General features: G+C 47.8%; 1 protein-coding gene across 1 annotated transcript in view; it reads right to left on the reverse strand.

Moving 5' to 3' along the window:
• LOC134970883 (ovarian cancer G-protein coupled receptor 1-like) overlaps nt 1-14465 on the reverse strand; it is an 89129-nt gene extending 74664 nt beyond the window's left edge. The window contains exon 1 of the mRNA XM_063946492.1: nt 14130-14465. The gene's annotated coding sequence lies outside the window, so the exon portion shown is untranslated. The remainder of the gene's footprint in view (nt 1-14129) is intronic.
• Nucleotides 14466-19221: the final 4756 nt, after the last annotated feature.

Consider the following 19221-nt stretch of genomic DNA (forward strand, 5'->3'; position numbering starts at 1 on the left):
GAGAGAAAGCAGATGTTAGTCACACAAGAACACATTCTCACGACAGGAGAAGGTACCAGTGGCTAATGCCAAAGAAGCTAGGTGCGTCATGGTGGGCGTTCCGTGGAACTCAATGTACATCGCAGAAACAATGGTAAGTCTACCATAACTCTCCTTTTCTGCAGCAGGTTACATTGATCTCCACAGAGAAACACTGGGGATGTCCTAAAGCAGTTCTTCAAAGGGAGGGGACGCGCCTTAGAGGATGTTAGAATCCAGTGTGCAAAGGAAGCATCCTGGGAGGCGAAGGTATCAAAGGCATAGGACCTAAGAAACGTTGTCACAGTGGACCACAATTGCTCTGGGGATGTGCCACGGCGGGCCACCCAAGAAGGTCCAACAGACTGGGTAGAATGGGCCTTAATCGCAGCAGGAGCTGGAAGTCCAGCCAGCGCATAAGCATGGGCAATCACCATTCTACTCCATCTGGCCAAGGTTTGCTTATTCACAGGCAAGCCACGTTTGAGGAATCCAAACAGGACAAATAGGGCATCAGAATGTCTAATAGAGGCTGCCCTGTCCATATAGACACAGAGAGCCCTAACCACATCTAAAGACCATTCTTTAGCCGACAAATCCAAAGAGATAAAGGCCGGGACCACAATTTCTTGGTTCAGGTAAAAAGATTACACCACCTTAGGCAAGTAACCAGGCCTGGTTCAGAGAACCGCCCTGTCATGGTGGAAAATCAGAAATGGCGGATGACGGGACAAAGCGCCTAAGTCCGAGACCGTTCTTGAGGAGGCAATAGCCAGCAAGAACAGGACCTTGGCTATGAGCCATTTGAGGTCCACCAATTCAAGAGGTTCGAACGGAGACTAGTGAAGGGCTTTCAATACAATAGACAGGTCCCATGGAGCCACTGGAGGGACACAGGGAGGTTGAATATGTAGAACACCCTGAGTAAATGTATGAACATCAGGTATAGAGGCAATCTTGCGCTGAAACCATACCGACAAGGCAGAAATGTGAACCTTGAGGGAGGCCAGACGCAGACCTAAGTCTAAGCCTCTTTGTAGAAAAGACAGATTTCTGGACATTCTGAATCTATAAGCATCATAATTCTTATCAGCACAGCAGGTGAAGTAAGAATGCCAAACCCTGTAATAAATCCGGGCAGAGGCCGGTTTGCGGGCCTTCAACATAGTGTGAATGATCGCCTCAGTAAATCCTTTGGCCCTTAGGTGTGATGCTTCTGTGATGCAGGTCTGAGAACCAGTGCCATCAGGGCCACGCTGGAGCAACTAGAATTAGCATTCCTCCTTCTTGCTTGAACTTCCGCAGTACTCTGGGCAGGAGTGACACCGGAGGGAATATGTAAGGCAGCTGAAAGTTCCACGGAACTGCCAGTGCGTCTACGAACCCTGCGGAGGACTTCGTGTGAGCTTGCCAGAATCAGTAAGTCATCCAGGTACGGGAGGATTTTGATTCCCTGGCAATGGAGGTGGGCCGTCATAATGTCCATGACCTTGGTGAAGATCCGAGGAGCTGTAGCAAGTCCAAATGGTAGAGCCTGGAATTGGTAGTGAAGGTCGCCAATAGTAAACTGCAGGAAATGCTGATGCCACATGGCAATTGGAATATGCAGATATGCATCCTGTATATCCAGGGACACCATATAGTCTCTGGGTTCCAAAAGCAGCACTATTGAGCACAGTGTTTCCATACTGAAACTTGGACACTTTCACAAACTTGTTCAAAGATTTGAGGTTGAGTATAGGCCGGTAGGATCCATTGGGTTTCGGGACCAGAAACAGGGTCGAGTAATAACCTCTGCCCCTCTGGGGGAGAGGAACCGGCGCAACCACTCCTGTGCTCAGGAGGGAACTTACAACTGTTTGTAGAGCCTGTGCTTTCAACGGATCCAACGGGAGAGCCATTGTGTAAAAATGGTGAGGGGGATGTCTTTTGAATGAGACAGCATACCCGTGAGAGACAACTTCCAGTACCCAAGCATTGCAGTGGTTGTGTGCCAGACCTGGGCGAACTGTAGAAGTTGGCCTCCCATCCAGAGGTCCTCCAGGGGGAGGTCCGCCCCATCATGCAGCAGGTTTGTCATGTTTGACAACAGGCTGCCTTGGGATTGGAGGTTTCGGAAACGCGGGATTGTCTAGGGTATGTCTGACCTTTTGCTTTCCCTTGAGGCCGAAAGGAATGAAAAGTGGTACTTTTTGCCTTCTGAGAAGAATTAGCGGTGGGGAGAAAAGCAGTCTTAGCAGCTGCCAGTTCAGACACTATTTTATTTAGGTCTTCCCCAAACAAAATGTCCCCAGTGAAGGGGAGGACCTCCAAAGTCTTCTTGGAGTCCAAGTCCACTTTCCACGACATCAACCACAGTATGTGGCGCGCCAGGACAGATGTAGCCGACGCATTGGCTGCCAATACTCCCACCTCAGAGGAAGCTTCTTGAATGTAATAAGAAGTGGTAAAATGAGACAGGTATTGTCTGGCATTTTCAGAGATATCCTCAGGCAGCTCTTCCTCTAATGCCTGTACCCACACTTCAGTACCTTTTGCAGCCCAAGAGGCAGCTATAGTGGTTCTATGAATAGCCACTGTAAGGGAATATACAGATTTCAGGCACCCTTCAACACACTTATCTGTTGGCTCTCTCAGTGACGTGACAGTGGTGACAGGCAGAGTGGATAACACCACTAGGCGGGTGACATGAGAACCCACCGGTGGTGGAGTCTCCCATTTATTACACAACTCTGCAGGGAGAGGGTAGCAAACTAATGCCCATTTGGGAATAGGGAATTTCTTCCCTGGATTAGACCAGGGTTCCCGTCTGATGTCCACTAGATGATCAGAAGGGGGTAATATAGTTTTAACCACCTTCTGCTATTTAAACTTATCAGTTTTCTTTGCCACAGTAGTGGAATCCTCCTCATCTGTAATTTGCAGGATATGCTTAAGAGCAACCACCAGGGCAGGGACATCTATCAATAGGGGAGATTCCTCGTCAGTAACACAGGATTCAGTGTCCGACAGGACCGTATGCTCCCCCTCCTCTTCAGATGAGACATCAGAGAGGTTTGTAGACTGCGAGAAGGAAGCAGCCCACTTAGAGGGACCAGGGGCATGGGAGTGACCCAAGGTAGATTTGTCTAACCAGGGACTGGGTTAGTTGTTGCAGTTGGTTAGACAAATTTTCTGCCCAAGGTGGATTAACCATGGGTACAATTTGTGTGGGGAATTGCACAGGTGACCCCATAGGGGGCACAAGGCGCTCCACTAGAGTACCCAGCAGAGTAGTGAATGCTGCACATGGAGGCTCCTGACTAATTCCCCCTTATCAGAGGGGGAATTATTGCATGAGGGTCTCTGTACTGTGTGCCATGCACCTCCCAGTCTGCGTGCCATGCACCTCCCGTGCATGGCACGCAGACTGGGAGGTGCATGGCACGCAGTACAGAGACCCTCATGCAATAATTCCCCCTCTGATAAATCCACATAGCATGCTCTGCATGGTGCAGGAGCATCCGCAGATTTGCTGCCCTTTTTGTTAGACATTGTACATTGTAAACAATTGGATTTACACAGTACAATTAAAAAGCCAGACAAATACAATAACTTGCGGAATAAAACGACAGGGTATAATGTGACTGTAACACAGGAGTAATATATAGGTATATAGATAAACACTGTGCACAACTACAGTATGTTGTTTGACCCAAATGCACCTAGCCCAGGGTACAGAGTATAGTGACAGTAATATCTGGGAAACACTGAAAGTGAAACCACACAGCAGATACAGGCACACAGTCACAGCGCGGTCTCAGAGGATATGGCAGATTACTCGTACATTATACTCTGCAATGTACACCTTTTCTCAACTAACGCTGTCTCTAAGACATGTAGAATACTCAAGTGAATGTAAAGACACAGCGCTGTACACAGAAGGCTTTACATGGGAGACCTTGCCCAACAATCCCGGTGACCTGCTGCTGCTATTCTGTTTAGATGGCGCCCAGATTCTCTGTGAGGGAGTGAGGGAGAGTGAGGCAGCTCCAAGGCGGGAAATCTGCAGTAGATGGCACCCTGGGCCGGGGGAGGGGCTACAGGTCAAGCGCCGCCTCCCCTATGCTGGTCTTCCACCCCAGGTACTATGGAGCCCCATTAAAGTGGTGTTAATACACCTAACCTGTGCTCCGATACCCTGGTGGTCTAGTGGGGTCCCTGCCCAAAGACAGTTTCTATACCAGCACCGTGGTCCGTCTCCCCATACCATGGACGGATCACGGTTTAATGGCAGTTCCCGCCTAGGAGACCCTCTTACCTCCTCCCCGTAGCTGCCACGCAATAAAGGAGAGCAGTCTGCGACCGTGACTAAGTCGGGATGCCTCCGCTGCAGGTACCCGAGAACCAGGCCAACGGGAGTGTGTGGCACCGCTTGGGAGGTGATGGAGCTGCAGCACTAAATGTCACACTGACATATGGTGCTGCCAGCTCAAATAGCAAAGACAATTTCTGTCAGATGAATAGCTTTCAGGGCTGCACAGTGCAGCCACCCTGTTCAGTGACCTGCTGCCGCTGGAACCAACTCAAAACTGAGATCTCAGTGCCTGGAGGCGCTGTTATAGAGGCAGGGGTGCTTTACGAGAGGAGGAGGCCCGGGTGCTGCCTCCTCCGTTTGGGCCCCCTCCTCTCTGCCGGCAGCGCTGAGAGTCTGAGCATTAGAGCGCTCAGACTTTACTGCGCATGTGCTGATCTCCGGGAAAATGGTGCAGCGGCCATTTTCCCTGAGATTTCTCTACTGCGCATGTGCAGAACTCCGTGAAGATGGGCGCTGGGCCATTTTCACAGAGTTTTAATACCGCCGTGGATGTCGCCGAGGGACTCCGGAGGGGTGAGTATTTAGAAAAATAAGATTTTACTTACCGATAAATCTATTTCTCGTAGTCCGTAGTGGATGCTGGGGACTCCGTCAGGACCATGGGGATATAGCGGCTCCGCAGGAGACAGGGCACAATAATAAAAGCTTTAGGATCAGGTGGTGTGCACTGGCTCCTCCCCCTATGACCCTCCTCCAAGCCTCAGTTAGGATACTGTGCCCGGACGAGCGTGCATAATAAGGAAGGATATTGAATCCCGGGTAAGACTCATACCAGCCACACCAATCACACCGTACAACCTGTGATCTGAACCCAGTTAACAGTATGATAACAACGAAGGAGCCTCTGAAAAGATGGCTCACAACAAGAATAACCCGATTTTTGTAACAATAACTATGTACAAGTATTGCAGACAATCCGCACTTGGGATGGGCGCCCAGCATCCACTACGGACTACGAGAAATAGATTTATCGGTAAGTAAAATCTTATTTTCTCTGACGTCCTAGTGGATGCTGGGGACTCCGTCAGGACCATGGGGATTATACCAAAGCTCCCAAACGGGCGGGAGAGTGCGGATGACCCTGCAGCACCGAATGAGAGAACTCCATGTCCTCCTCAGCCAGGGTATCAAATTTGTAGAATTTAGCAAACGTGTTTTCCCCTGACCAAGTAACTGCTCGGCAAAGTTGTAAAGCCGAGACCCCTCGGGCAGTCGCCCAAGATGAGCCCCCTTCCTTTTGGAATGGGCTTTTACCGATTTTGGCTGTGGCAGGCCTGCCACAGAATGTGTAAACTGAATTGTATTACAAATCCAGCGAGCAATCGTCTGCTTAGAAGCAGGAGCACCCATCTTGTTGGGTGCATACAGGCTAAACAGCGAGTCAGATTTTCTGACTCCAGCCTTCCTGGAAACATATTTTTCAGGGCCCTGACAACGTCAAGTAACTTGGAGTCCTCCAAGTCCCTAGTACCCGCAGGTACCACAATAGGTTGGTTCATGTGAAAAACAGAAAACACCTTAAGGAGAAATTGAGGACGAGTCCTCAATTCTGCCCTGTCAGAATGAAAAATTAAGTAAGGGCTTTATATATGATAAAGCCGCCAATTCTGACACACGCCTGGCTGAAGCCAGGGCTAATAGCATCGTCACCTTCCATGTGAGATATTTTAAGTCCACAGTGGTGAGTGGTTCAAACCAATGTGACTTTAGGAAACTCAAAACAACATTGAGATCCCAAGGTGCCACTGGGGCACAAAAGGAGGCTGTATATGCAGTACCCCTTTTACAAACATCTGAACGTCAGGCACTAAAGCCAGTTCTTTCTGGAAGAAATTCGACAGGGACGAAATTTGAACCTTAATGGACCCTAATTTTAGGCCCATAGACAGTCCTGTTTTCAGGAAATGTAGGAAACGACCCAGTTGGAATTCCTCTGTAGGGGCCTTCTTGGCCTCACACCACGCAACATATCTTCGCCAAATGCGGTGAAAATGTTTTGCGGTTACATCCTTCCTGTCTTCGACCAGGGTAGGGATGACTTCATCTGGAATGCCCTTTCAGGATCCGGCGTTCAACCGCCATGCCGTCAAACGCGGCCGCGGTAAGTCTTGGAACAGACAAGGCCCCTGCTGGAGCAGGTCCTTTCTTAAAGGTAGAGGCCACGGGTCTTCCGTGAACCTCTCTTGAAGTTTCGGGTACCAAGTCCTTCTTGGCCAATCCGGAACCACGAGTATCATTCTTACTCATCTCCCTCTTATGATTCTCAGTACTTTTTGTATGAGAGGCATAGGAGGGAACACATACTCTGACTGGTACATCCACAGTGTTACCAGAGCGTCCACCGCTATTGCCTGAGGGTCCCTTGACCTGGCGCAATATCTAGTTTTTTGTTCAGGCGGGACGCCATCATGTCCACCTTTGGTTTTTCACAACGGTTTACAATCATGTGGAAGACTTCCCGATGAAGTCCCCACTCTCCCGGGTGGAGGTCATGCCTGCTGAGGAAGTCTGCTTCCCAGTTTTCCACTCCCGGAATGAACACTGCTGAGAGTGTTATCACATGATTTTTCGCCCAGCGAAGAATCCTTGCAGTTTCTGCCATTTCCCTCCTGCTTCTTGTGCCGCCCTGTCTGTTTACGTGGGCGACTGCCGTGATGTTGTCCCACTGGATCAATACCGGCTGACCTTGAAGCAGAGGTCTTGCTAAGCTTAGAGCATTGTAAATTGCCCTTAGCTCCAGTATATTTATGTGGAGAGAAGTCTCCAGACTCGATCACACTCTCTGGAAATTTTTTCCTTGTGTGACTGCTCCCCAGCCACTCAGGCTGGCATCCGTGGTCACCAGGACCCAGTCCTGAATGCCGAATCTGCGGCCCTTTCATAGATGAGCACTCTGCAGCCACCGCAGAAGAAACACCCTTGTCCTTGGAGACAGGGTTATCCGCTGATGCATCTGAAGATGCGATCCGGACCATTTTTCCAGCAGATCCCACGTAAAGGTTCTTGCGTGAAATCTACCGAATGGGATCGCTTTGTAAGAAACCACCATTTTTCACAGGATCCTTGTGCAATGATGCACTGATACTTTTCCTGGTTTTAGGAGGTTCCTGACTAGCTCGGATAACTCCCTGGCTTTCTTCTCCGGGAGAAAACATCCTTTTCTGGACTGTGTCCAGAATCATCCCTAGGAACAGTAGACGTGTCGTCGGAAAAAACTGCGATTTTGGAATATTTAGAATCCACTCGTGCTGTCGTAGAACTACTTAAGATAGTGCTACTCCGACCTCCAACTGTTCTCTGGACCTTGCCCTTATCAGGAAAGCGTCCATATTTCTTTTAAGAAGAATCATCATTTCGGCCATTACCTTGGTAAAGACCCGGGGTGCCGTGGACAATCCAAACGGCAGCGTCTGAACTGATAGTGACAGTTCTGTACCACGAACCTGAGGTACCCTTGGTGAGAAGGGCAAATTTGGACATGTAGGTAAGCGTCCCTGATATCCAGTGACACCATATCGTCCCCTTCTTCCTGGTTCGCTATCACTGCTCTGAGTGACTCCATCTTGATTTGAACGCTTGTATGTAAGTGTTCAAATATTTCAGATCTCACCTAGCCGTCTGGCTTCAGTACCACAATATAGTGTGGAATAATACCCCTTCCCTTGTTGTAGAAGGGGTACTTTGATTATCACCTGCTGGGAATACAGCCTGTGAATTGTTCCCAATACTGCCTCCCTGTCGGAGGGAGACGTTGGTAAAGCAGACTTCAGGAACTTGTGAGGGGGAGACGTCTCGAATTTCCAATGTACACCTGGGATACTACGTGTAGGATCCAGGAGTCCACTTGTGAGTGAGCCCACTGCGTGCTGAAACTCTTGAGATGACCCCCTACCGCACCTGAGTCCGCTTGTACGGCCCCAGCGTCATGCTGCGGACTTGGCAGAAGCTGTGGAGGGCTTCTGTTCCTGGGAATGGGCTGCCTGCTGCAGTCTTCTTCCCTTTCCTCTACCCCTGGGCAGATATGACTGGCCCTTTTGCCCGCCTGCCCTTATGGGGACGAAAGGACTGAGACTGAAAAGACTGTGTCCTTTTCTGCTGAGATGTGACTTGGGGTAACAAAAGGTGGATTTTTCAGCTGTTGCCATGGCCACCAGGTCCGATGGACCGCCCCTTTATACGGCAATACTTCCATGTGCCGTCTGGAATCTGCATCACCTGACCACTGTCGTCTGGCAGATATGGACATCACATTTACTCTTGATGCCAGAATGCAAATATCCCTCTGCGCATCTCGCATATATAGAAATGCATCCTTAAAATGCTCTATAGTCAATAAAATCTTGTCCCTGTCAAGGGTATCAATATTTTCAGTCAGGAAATCCGACCAAGCCCCCTCAGCGCTGCACATCCAGGCTGAGGCGATTGCTGGTCGTAGTATAACACCAGTATATGTGTATATACTTTTAGGATATTTTTTCAGCTTCCTATCAGCTGGCTCCTTGAGGGCTGCCGTATCTGGAGACGGTAACGCCACTTGTTTTTATAAGCGTGTGAGCGCCTTATTCACCCTAAGGTGTGTTTCCCAACTCGCCCTAACTTCTGGCGGGAAAGGGTATACCGCCAATAATTTTCTATCGGAGGAAACCCACGTATCATCACACACTTCATTTAATTTATCTGAATTAGGAAAAACTATAAGTAGTTTATTCACACCCTACATAATACCCTTATTTGTGGTACTTGTAGTATCAGAAATATGTAACACCTCCTTCATTGCCCTTAACATGAAACGTGTGGCCCTAAAGGAAAATACGTTTGTTTCTTCACCGTCGACACTGGAGTTAGTGTCCGTGTCTGTGTCGACCGACTGAGGTAAATGGGCGTTTTTACAAGCCCCTGACGGTGTCTGAGACGCCTGGACAGGTACTAATTTGTTTGCCGGCCGTCTCATGTCGTCAACCGACCTTACAGCGTGTTGACATTATCACGTAATTCCTAAATAAGCCATCCATTCCAGTGTCGACTCCCTAGAGAGTGACATCACCAATACAGGCAATTTGCTCCGCCTCCTCACCAACATCGTCCTCCTACATGTCGACACACACGTACCGACACACAGCACACACACAGGGAATGCTCTGACAGAGGACAGGACCCCACTAGCCCTTTGGGGAGACAGAGGGAGAGTTTGCCAGCACACACCAAAAACGCTATAATTATACAGGGACAACCCCTTATACAAGTGTTTTCCCTTATAGCATTTTTATATATGTAATCATATCGCCAAATAAGTGCCCCCCCTCTCTGTTTTAACCCTGTTTCTGTAGTGCAGTGCAGGGGAGAGCCTGGGAGCCTTCCTCACAGCAGAGCTGAGCAGGAAAATGGCGCCGTGTGCTGAGGAGAATAGGCCCCGCCCCCTTTTCGGCGGGCTCTTCTCCCGGAGTTTGTGAGATCTGGCAGGGGTTAAATACATCCATATAGCCTCAAGGGCTATATGTGATGTATTTTAGCCATAAAAAGGTATTATACATTGCTGCCCAGGGCGCCCCCCCCAGCGCCCTGCACCCTCAGTGACAGTTGGTGACTGTTGGTGAAGTGTGCTGACAACAATGGCGCACAGCTGCAGTGCTGTGCGCTACCTTATGAAGACTGAAAGTCTTCTGCCGCCTGTTTCTGGACCTCTTCAACTTCGGCATCTGCAAGGGGGGTCGGCGGCACGGCTCCGGGACGAACCCCAGGGTGAGACCTGTGTTCCGACTCCCTCTGGAGCTAATGGTGTCCAGTAGCCTAAGAAGCAAATCCATCCTGCACGCAGGTGAGTTTTCTTCTCTCCCCTAAGTCCCTCGTAGCAGTGAGCCTGTTGCCAGCAGGACTCACTGAAAATAAAAAACCTAACTTAAACTTTTATTCTAAGCAGCTCAGGAGAGCCACCTAGATTGCACCCTTCTCGTCGGGCACAAAAATCTAACTGAGGCTTGGAGGAGGGTCATAGGGGGAGGAGCCAGTGCACACCACCTGATCCTAAAGCTTTTATTATTGTGCCCTGTCTCCTGCGGAGCCGCTATATCCCCATGGTCCTGACGGAGTCCCCAGCATCCACTAGGACGTCAGAGAAATGGGTGTAGCATGTGCGGTGGGGGCCCCCTCTGGACTCAGGGGCCCGTGTGCACCGCACACACTGCACCCATTATAGAAACGCCAGTGGATAGAGGAGAGCCCTATGCATCCTGGGGCAGCTAAAGCTTTGCCTGTTGGTGCCTCTGGATCCAGATCCACTCTACACCCTCATGTTTCCCTGTGGAACCCAATGTACCTCGCAGAAAGAGAGTTAACAATGGTAAGTCTACCATAACTCTCCTTTTTTGTGAATCGACCTTTGACCCTGTTGAACTTTTGACTGTCGGACTTTTGACTCTGTCGGACTTTTGAATGTCGACCATATGGTGTTGACCTAATGACTTTCTATCTTTTAAATATCTAATTTGTATACCACACCCGGTCCTCTATATCTTCATAACATTATAAATAAATAAATAGTAAAGCCACATTTACCATATGAAAAATAACTAATTACAAACATCAGTAAAGAATATAAATTAATTCAATACAAATATGTTTTCCCCTTTAAAAATAAAATAGGAATATTCTTTCCTGCCAAAGTCCAAGTGGAAGTAATGTGAATAAATGGTCTCAACATCATATTGCTGCAGGTACCAACTCAAAACTGAGCTCTCAGTGCCTGGAGGCAGGGTTATAGAGGAGGCCCCTATGCATCCTGGGACAGCTAAAGCTTTGCCTGTTGGTGCCTCTGGATCCAGATCCACTCTACACCCCGATGTTTCCCTGTGGAAACCAATGTCACCTGCTGCAGAAATTTAAAAAAATGTGTTATTTGGTGTTTTACTTTTTTTTCCCAGATTGTTGAAATATGTCCCCTAGCTGGCTCGCTTCACTCACCACAAGGTTACTAAAGGTAATAGTTTGTGACATGGATAGTAAATGGGAAAAAAAGTTATAAAAGCGTGAAAAAAACCTAAAAATAAAAAAGTCGACTTTTTGACCCTGTCGACTTTTTGACTTTCGGACTTTTGACCCTGTCGGATTTTTGACCATGTCAACCTTTTGAGTGTTGGACTTTTAAGCCTGTCAGATTGTTGACCCTGTTGGACTTTTGACCCTGCTGACATTTTGAGTGTCAAACTTTTAACCCTGTCGGACTTTTGACCCTTTCAGACTTTTGACTGTCGGCCATATGGTGTCCACATAATGACTGTCTATCTTTTAAACGTCTATCTATCAATTGCCTCCCCAAAGGACCAGTTCGACCATTATACATCTATGCTGGCGTCATGTGTAGAGCACCAGCCATTAGAGGGCACTGCTAGAAACACAGACCCCTAGAGCACTGAGTAAAATGGGGTTTGGGGAGGGGGGGGGGGTAATAAAGCAGCCTCACCTGCCAGTATTTTGGCCATTACCTTGTGCCTGACTTCCAGCCATCCTGATTGGGGCGTGCTTCCCTTATTACCCAGCTAGCCCTGCAGTCCAGCGTCGGTGATAGAAGTTTGTTGTTGTACCTGTATGTTCCAGTTCTTGGTTAGCTTCCTGCAAGCTTGTTACTGGTCCCTGTCAGCAGCTTCCTGTGGAGCCTGTCTTCCTGCCTCTGGTGTGTTCCTGCGTCCAGCTTGTGTACTCCAGTGTCCTGTGTCCAGTTTCCTGTCTGAGGGATCGTTTCCCCACTGTTCTCCGAGATTCCTACCAGTAAAGTGGTTTGGTATCCGAAGCTTCTGGCTTCCGGTCATTTCCTGCGCACACCTGTCGTGGTGTCATGAGTAGCGGCTCTGCCGCACTTCATGGCTGAAGCCGTATTGTCTTTATCTATTTTTGGTTGTGTCATTTTTGTAGAGGTTTCTGCATCGCTGTCCTCGCCTTATTACGACGGGTTCGTATTTGGCAGTTAGGTTGCATTACTTGATTTGCTGTTGTTCCTGGCGACCGTGCCGCACATAAACTACTTAGTAATTTTTTTGTATCCTCCTCTGTTTAGTCGTTTCAGTCTTAGTTAGTTTTCTCCTTGTTCTTCTCTGTCTTGGTTAAAGCCTTGTCACCTATTAAGACCGGGGGGCATCGGAGTCTGGGCGGACCTAATTCGCCCATTCAAACGCGGCTGCTGTGGGCACAAGAAACCATAGTCTTGCAGGCGTTAATCGACCACTGGGAAGGACAACGGAGTCAGGGATTTTGTTAGGGGTAGCTGCGTATCCCAGTCCTACCGCAGTTCCACGCATCTGTACTTGGAACTCTTCTGTTGCCACCCACTCTCCAGGGTTCCAAGTACGTAGAACATAATGGGGGGGTCAGATGTAACATAAGTAGAGGAAGTTAGATTTGGGTGGGGTGTGTTCAAACTGAAATCTAAATTGCAGTGTAAAAATAAAGCAGCCAGTATTTACCCTGCACAGAAACAATATAACCCGCCCAAGTCTAACTTTCTGCACATGTTATATCTGCACCCCCTGCAGTGCACATGGGGGGTCATTCCGAGTTGTTCGCTCGTTATTTTTTTCTCGCAACGGAGCGATTAGTCGCTAATGCGCATGCGCAATGTCCGCAGTGCGACTGCGCCAAGTAAATTTGCTATGCAGTTAGGTATTTTACTCACGGCATTACGAGGTTTTTTCTTCGTTCTGGTGATCGTAATGTGATTGACAGGAAGTGGGTGTTTCTGGGTGGAAACAGGCCGTTTTATGGGAGGGTGTGTAAAAAACGCTACCGTTTCTGGGAAAAACGCGGGAGTGGCTGGAGAAACGGAGGAGTGTCTGTGCGAACGCTGGGTGTGTTTGTGACGTCAAACCAGGAACGACAAGCACTGAACTGATCGCACTGGAAGAGTAAGTCTCGAGCTACTCAGAAACTGCACAGAGAAGTCTTTTCGCAATTTTGAGAACCTTTCGTTCGCAATTTTGATAAGCTAAGATTCATTCCCAGTAGGCGGCGGCTTAGCGTGTGCAAAGCTGCTAAAAGCAGCTTGCGAGCGAACAACTCGGAATGAGGGCCATGGTTTTGTCCATTTGCTAACAAATTTGAAGCTGCAATCAGGTCTGAATTAGGCCCCTTGTCTACAGCGGTGTGGATTATTAGATCCTCACTAAAAAGGTCTACAGTCAATAGACCTACCACTAATAGTAGACATGCATTGGGTCGACAGTTGGAAAGTTCGACAGCGATCAAAAAGTCAATGTGGAAATGGTTTACACAAGAAAGGTAGACACATATTTTTTTGGGGGGGTGTTTTGTAACTTTTCTGCCACAAACAAGCCCATTAGTGTACCATATCCCCTTCCATGGCTCGCCTCACTCACATTGCTTCGGGAAAGGTGCCTCGGCACAGGTTCCTATTCCCAATCGCAGTTAATGTGGATGATAAAGTATAAAAAATAAAAAAACATTTTTTTAAAACTTGTGTCTAAAATATGTGAGTTGACCATTGTCATGTCGACCTTTTGACCCTGACGACCATTTTACCCTGTTGAACGGTCTACCTTTCACAGGCCGACCTTTTGACCCAATGCATGTCTACCATTAGTGGTAGACCTATTGACTGTAGACCTTTTTAGTGTAGATCTATAATCAGGATACCGTCTACAGCATACAGTCTATGACACAGTGTGGTCAGCTAAAGTGTCTCTGTTAATACTATTGGGACTCTCCTGGTGTATGGGTTACTGCTGGGTGTCTATGTACAGCTACTGACCTGCAGAGTAGCAATTAATATGACTCTCACCAGACTCTGCATACTGACGCGCTGTCTGTCACCTTCCTTCTGAAAGTGCAGCCTTTACTTCTGCATGGCGGGGGACCGCCTGCTGTCCTCCCAGCGCAGTCAGCTCTGGCTGGGAGCCACCTCCAGTGTCTGGTGATGATAGGAGCTCTCTTATGCCCTGGTCCTTACAGTCAGCCACAGCTGATCTGTCTCCCCGCTGCTGATCATGTTATCAGGACTGGGGAAGCGCACTTCCCCACAGTGCAGCTCACTCCAAATTGGCACCTTTCAACAGCTCCCTCCGGAGACTCCCTGCAACTGCCCTAACTGTCTACCTCAGCCAGCTGCAGCTGGTTCCAGCAGCTTCTAAGTTATGTGACCTGCTGCTCACAACAGTATATATCAGTAATATACATTAAATAGAATAAATGTCTTTACAAGCTGTGATGGAGTGCCACACATGCCATAGTGGTGGTACAAGTTTCTACGGGTGTGAACAGTCTTGGCGCCTAAAGACACTCCAGGCAGCAAGGGTATAGCTACCATAAGTGCAGGTAGTGCAGCTGCTATGGGGCTTAGAGCTGAGAGGGGCCACCTTCTCCGTCACAGTTACACATGTTATATAATTTTTTCACCATTGGGGGAACATAGGAGCCCTAACAAACCCTTTGCCTTGGGGCCTACAATATATCTAGTTATACCCCTGGAACTGCTCATTGTAATATGTTATTAAATTATTTGGTGGACATTATAATGTTACATAATGTGAACAGGGGCACTGTAATATGGAGTGGAGGCAATATACTATAGCAGGCATTCCCAACCTCAGCCCTCAAGGCACACTAAAGGCCCATATAGACGGGCCGATGCAGGAGAGATGTGTGCTCAGTGAACCGCTCAGCACACATCTCTCCCACCGCTCAGCACAGCGCGATCTGTGCTGAGCGTACGGGGGGGCCGTTCACTTCACCCAGCGTGTGAAGTGAGTGACCCGCTAGATTGGCCTGCATGCAGGCCAATCTAGCAGCAGGGATAGCGATGCGAGGGGCTGCGCATCGCTATCGCTTTTAGGGCTACACATGGAGCGATCTTGCTGAAAATCTAAGCAATCTAGTCAGATTGCTTAGATTATCGCTCCGTGTGTACCCCCCTTAACAGTGCAGGTTTTAGTGAGATCCATGCTTGAGCACAGATGGTTAAATTAAAATTACTGAGGTACTAATATATGTGTGCGCTATATAAAAAACTGTTAATAAAATAATAATGATTTCAACAAATCAGCATATTCTCATATACATGTGCCTGCCTAGAACCAATTTATGTATTGTAAGCTATTAAAACTGAGGTACGTCCAACATCAGAACCACAATGTCACAATGTTTAAATATTATGCAGTTTATGGTTAGATGCCTAGATAAGTACATAATTCTATACTGTAGGGTATGATGACAATAGCCTTTAAAATTAACATTTTGAATTATGGCGAAAACACATTAATTATGTTTTAAAGTACTACTTTAATATGTTACAAATAGCAGACATATCTAAAAAGAAAAGAGCGTGCATTAATAACCGTCCAAACTGCCTGTGGTTGTAAAGCTCACGTACCTTTCTCCACAGTATGGTTTCAGAATGAAGCTTATGCTGGTCTGCAGCCTGTTCTCATTGCTCCGCTCTGTAATTGCAGTCCATGGTCTGCAGTCTGTTCTCACTGCATCACTCCAATTGCAGTACATCACACAGCTTCCTCTTACTTCACAAAACTCTCACAATTGGTGAAACGTTATTTCCACACAATGGGCCTGATTCATGTTTGTAAGTAAAACTAAAATGCAAGTAACTTTGGCCCTCATTCTGAGTTGATCGCACCTAGCAACTTTTTGCCGCTGGTGCGATCAACTAATCTCCGTCTATGGGGGAGTGTATTTTAGCATAGCAGGGCTGCGATCGCTTGTGCAGCCCTGCTAAGCTAAAAAAGTTTCAAGCAAAACAAGACTAGCCCTAGACCTACTTACCCTGTGTGATGGATCCAGCGATGATGGGCCTGGCTTTGACGTCACTCCTCTGCCCTCCGTTTGCCTGGACACGCCTGCGTTTTGCTTACCACTCCCCGAAAAGGGCAGTAGGTTGACGCCCTGGAATGCCCTCTTGCTGTCCATCTTCTTTGCGGTAGCCACTGTAACAGCTTTCTTCTCTGTAAGCGTTCTTGCCCGGCGACCTCTGTCACCGGGCAATGTCACGCATGCGCATTCCAGACCCATTCGCACTGCTGCGTGCGAATGGGTCAGAATGACCCCCTTTGTGTCTGGGACAGGAATGCATACGATTTACCAGCGGGCGGGATGCCGGCTGTCCATATCCCAACAACGGCATCCCACCCCCAGAATGCCGGCAGTGGGGCGAGCGGAGAGTCCCCTTGCGGGCTCACTGTGCTCACCACATTGCGGGCTCGGTGGCTCGCTGGGCTCACCATAGAATCTATTCCCACTCTATGGGTGTTGTGGACACCCATAAGTGGAAATAGTCCTGTTTTGGCGGGATTCCGGCTGGCAGCATTGCTGGCTGTCAGGATTCTGGCGTCGGCATCCTGACAGCCGGGATCCTGACTGCCGGCAAATTGAACAGATCCCCTTGAACAAACCATGTTGATATGCAAGGGGTGAAAATACATTTATATTTTTTCTGTGCAGGGTAAATACTGGCTGCTTCTGCATGTAGCCTACAAATGTTAGACAGCTTTATTTTTACACAGCAATTTAGATTACAGTTTGAATACACCCCACCCAAATCTATATCTCTCTGCAAATGTTACATCTGGCCCCCCTGCAATACAACATGGTTTTGCCCAGTTGCGTGCTTCTTTGCTTTACTTACAAACATTAATCAAGCCCAATGTTAGATGAATACAGAAACAAATAACACATATATCATTGATAATTCTTACTGTATATTGATGTTTCCTCATTGAAATATGGTATATAGTTATGGCAATGCAGCTACTGAACCTCTGAACAGCAATATTATTTTTGCTAACTGAATGGTAAGCTGTATACACATGGGTGGTCATTCCGAGTTGTTCGCTCGCTAGCTGCTTTTAGCAGCATTGCACACGCTAAGCCGCCGCCCCCTGGGAGTGTATCTTAGCTTAGCAGAAGTGCGAACGAAAGGTTAGCAAAACTGCTACTAAATAATTCTTTGCAGTTTCTGAGTAGCTCCAGACCTATTCCTAGACTGCGATCACCTCAGTCCGTTTAGTTCCTGGTTTGACGTCACAAACACGCCCTGCGTTCGGCCAGCCACTCCTGCGTTTCTCCAGCCACTCCTGCGGTTTTACCTGGAACGCCTGCGTTTTTTAGCACACTCCCTGAAAATGGACAGTTTCCTCCCAGAAAAACCCACTTTCTGTCAATCACACTACGATCACTCGAGCGAGGAAAAAACGTTGCTCGAGCTTGTGTAAATCTACTAAGTTTTTAGTTAAATAACTAAGCGCATGCGTGCTGCGTACCATGCGCATTTAGCAACAAATCGCAGCATAGCAAAAATCGGCAACGAGCGAACAACTCAGAATGACCACCATGGTGTGATTTTTCTTATGATTTTGACTATACCTTCAAAATCGTAAGAAAATATAGTGCATATCGCACCGTGTGTATAGTCCTTGTGATGCCGATGCGCGGTCCCGCAGGATCGGCATCACAAGGAAAAATAGACTGTGCAGGCAGCCCAACATTGGCTATATTGGCCCCATTGAATAGTCAATGTCGGGCTGTGCGGTGCATCACGCCGTGTGTACACACCATTACTGTGTTTTCAAGAACACTATACACAGAATGCTAACATAAAATTACTGATTCAAAGTACTAACTGTAAATTATACAGTCTTCTACAATGCAGTAACAAGGGTGGCAGTGTGCCCTGTGTCAGCCCCCTAAACCAGTGATGCCATGATGTCATGCCTAAGGGGCGAGTCTGACAACTCTGGGAAGTAGAGCTGGGGCAATGCACAGACAGCTCCACAGACTGCAGGGGTCTGCGCGGAGTGCCCTCTGCAGCAGCACTACTGGCCATTCCAGGCACACTGCAAGCCACATGCAGGTGCCATGGAGCAGTGACAGTGCTACCTCCAAGTCCCTATGCCCTGTGTAATGGCACCACTCGCACATCCCTAGTTACGACCCTGGTGTAGTGTGCAGCATACATTGTATTGGCAATATCTGTTTTTGGGAAGTACCTCTGAGCAAACATTTTGCACAGTTATTTGCATGATTGCCAGAACAGTTGTAAATATAGACTAGAATCTACTGAGGTGTAGTTCAAAGCACAATATAATTCTATAACTCTTAAGCCCTCTGATTTCAAAATCTATTAATTTTTTTATAAGATCAGTTCTATTTTAAGATGGCAGAGTAGCCCAGACTGTTGCTAGCCATAGGATAGTAGCCTATTGGCTGTAATGTTGCAAAGTTGCCCAGAGAGGGATCCGAAGGACCTCGCCCCATATAGTGCTTACTAGCGCTTGCGCAGCCAGATGGCCACACTTGGGCATTACATCTGCGGGATCATAAACCCTAAAATGATCACTTTGCTTACACATCTGGGTATCACAGAGATGTCACGGCAAGTTTTTGCTGAAAAATTCCGATGGAAGGAAAAGTAGGCGATGATGTATATTAATGATGGCATTATAAGTGGGATCATTAATATATCTGACCAACATTACTTCCTGCACAATTCATCTTCTATTTTGTTTTAGACGTTCCAAACCCTGACTACAACACAAACACCCTAAATACAGCAAAACACAATTGTTTTAGATACATAGAAATATGATCTAGGTTGATAATGCTGATTTGATTACCTTATAACCTTCACAATAATGGGTAAGAGACACAGTACGCGATTGGCGTATGGGGTACCGTAAGGGTACGCACTTAGCGTAGCATACGCTCGGCCGTGATCGAGACGCACATGCGGCACGCTCGCTCACAGCTTACGCTTGGTGTCGAGCACGCTATAGGCGAGCGACTACCGTAATGCTACGCTACCAGCGTAGCGGACGCTCGAGACCACGAGGAGATCA

This window comes from Pseudophryne corroboree, chromosome 1 (genome assembly GCF_028390025.1).
Source record: "Pseudophryne corroboree isolate aPseCor3 chromosome 1, aPseCor3.hap2, whole genome shotgun sequence".
NCBI classification, from domain to species: Eukaryota; Metazoa; Chordata; class Amphibia; order Anura; family Myobatrachidae; genus Pseudophryne; species Pseudophryne corroboree.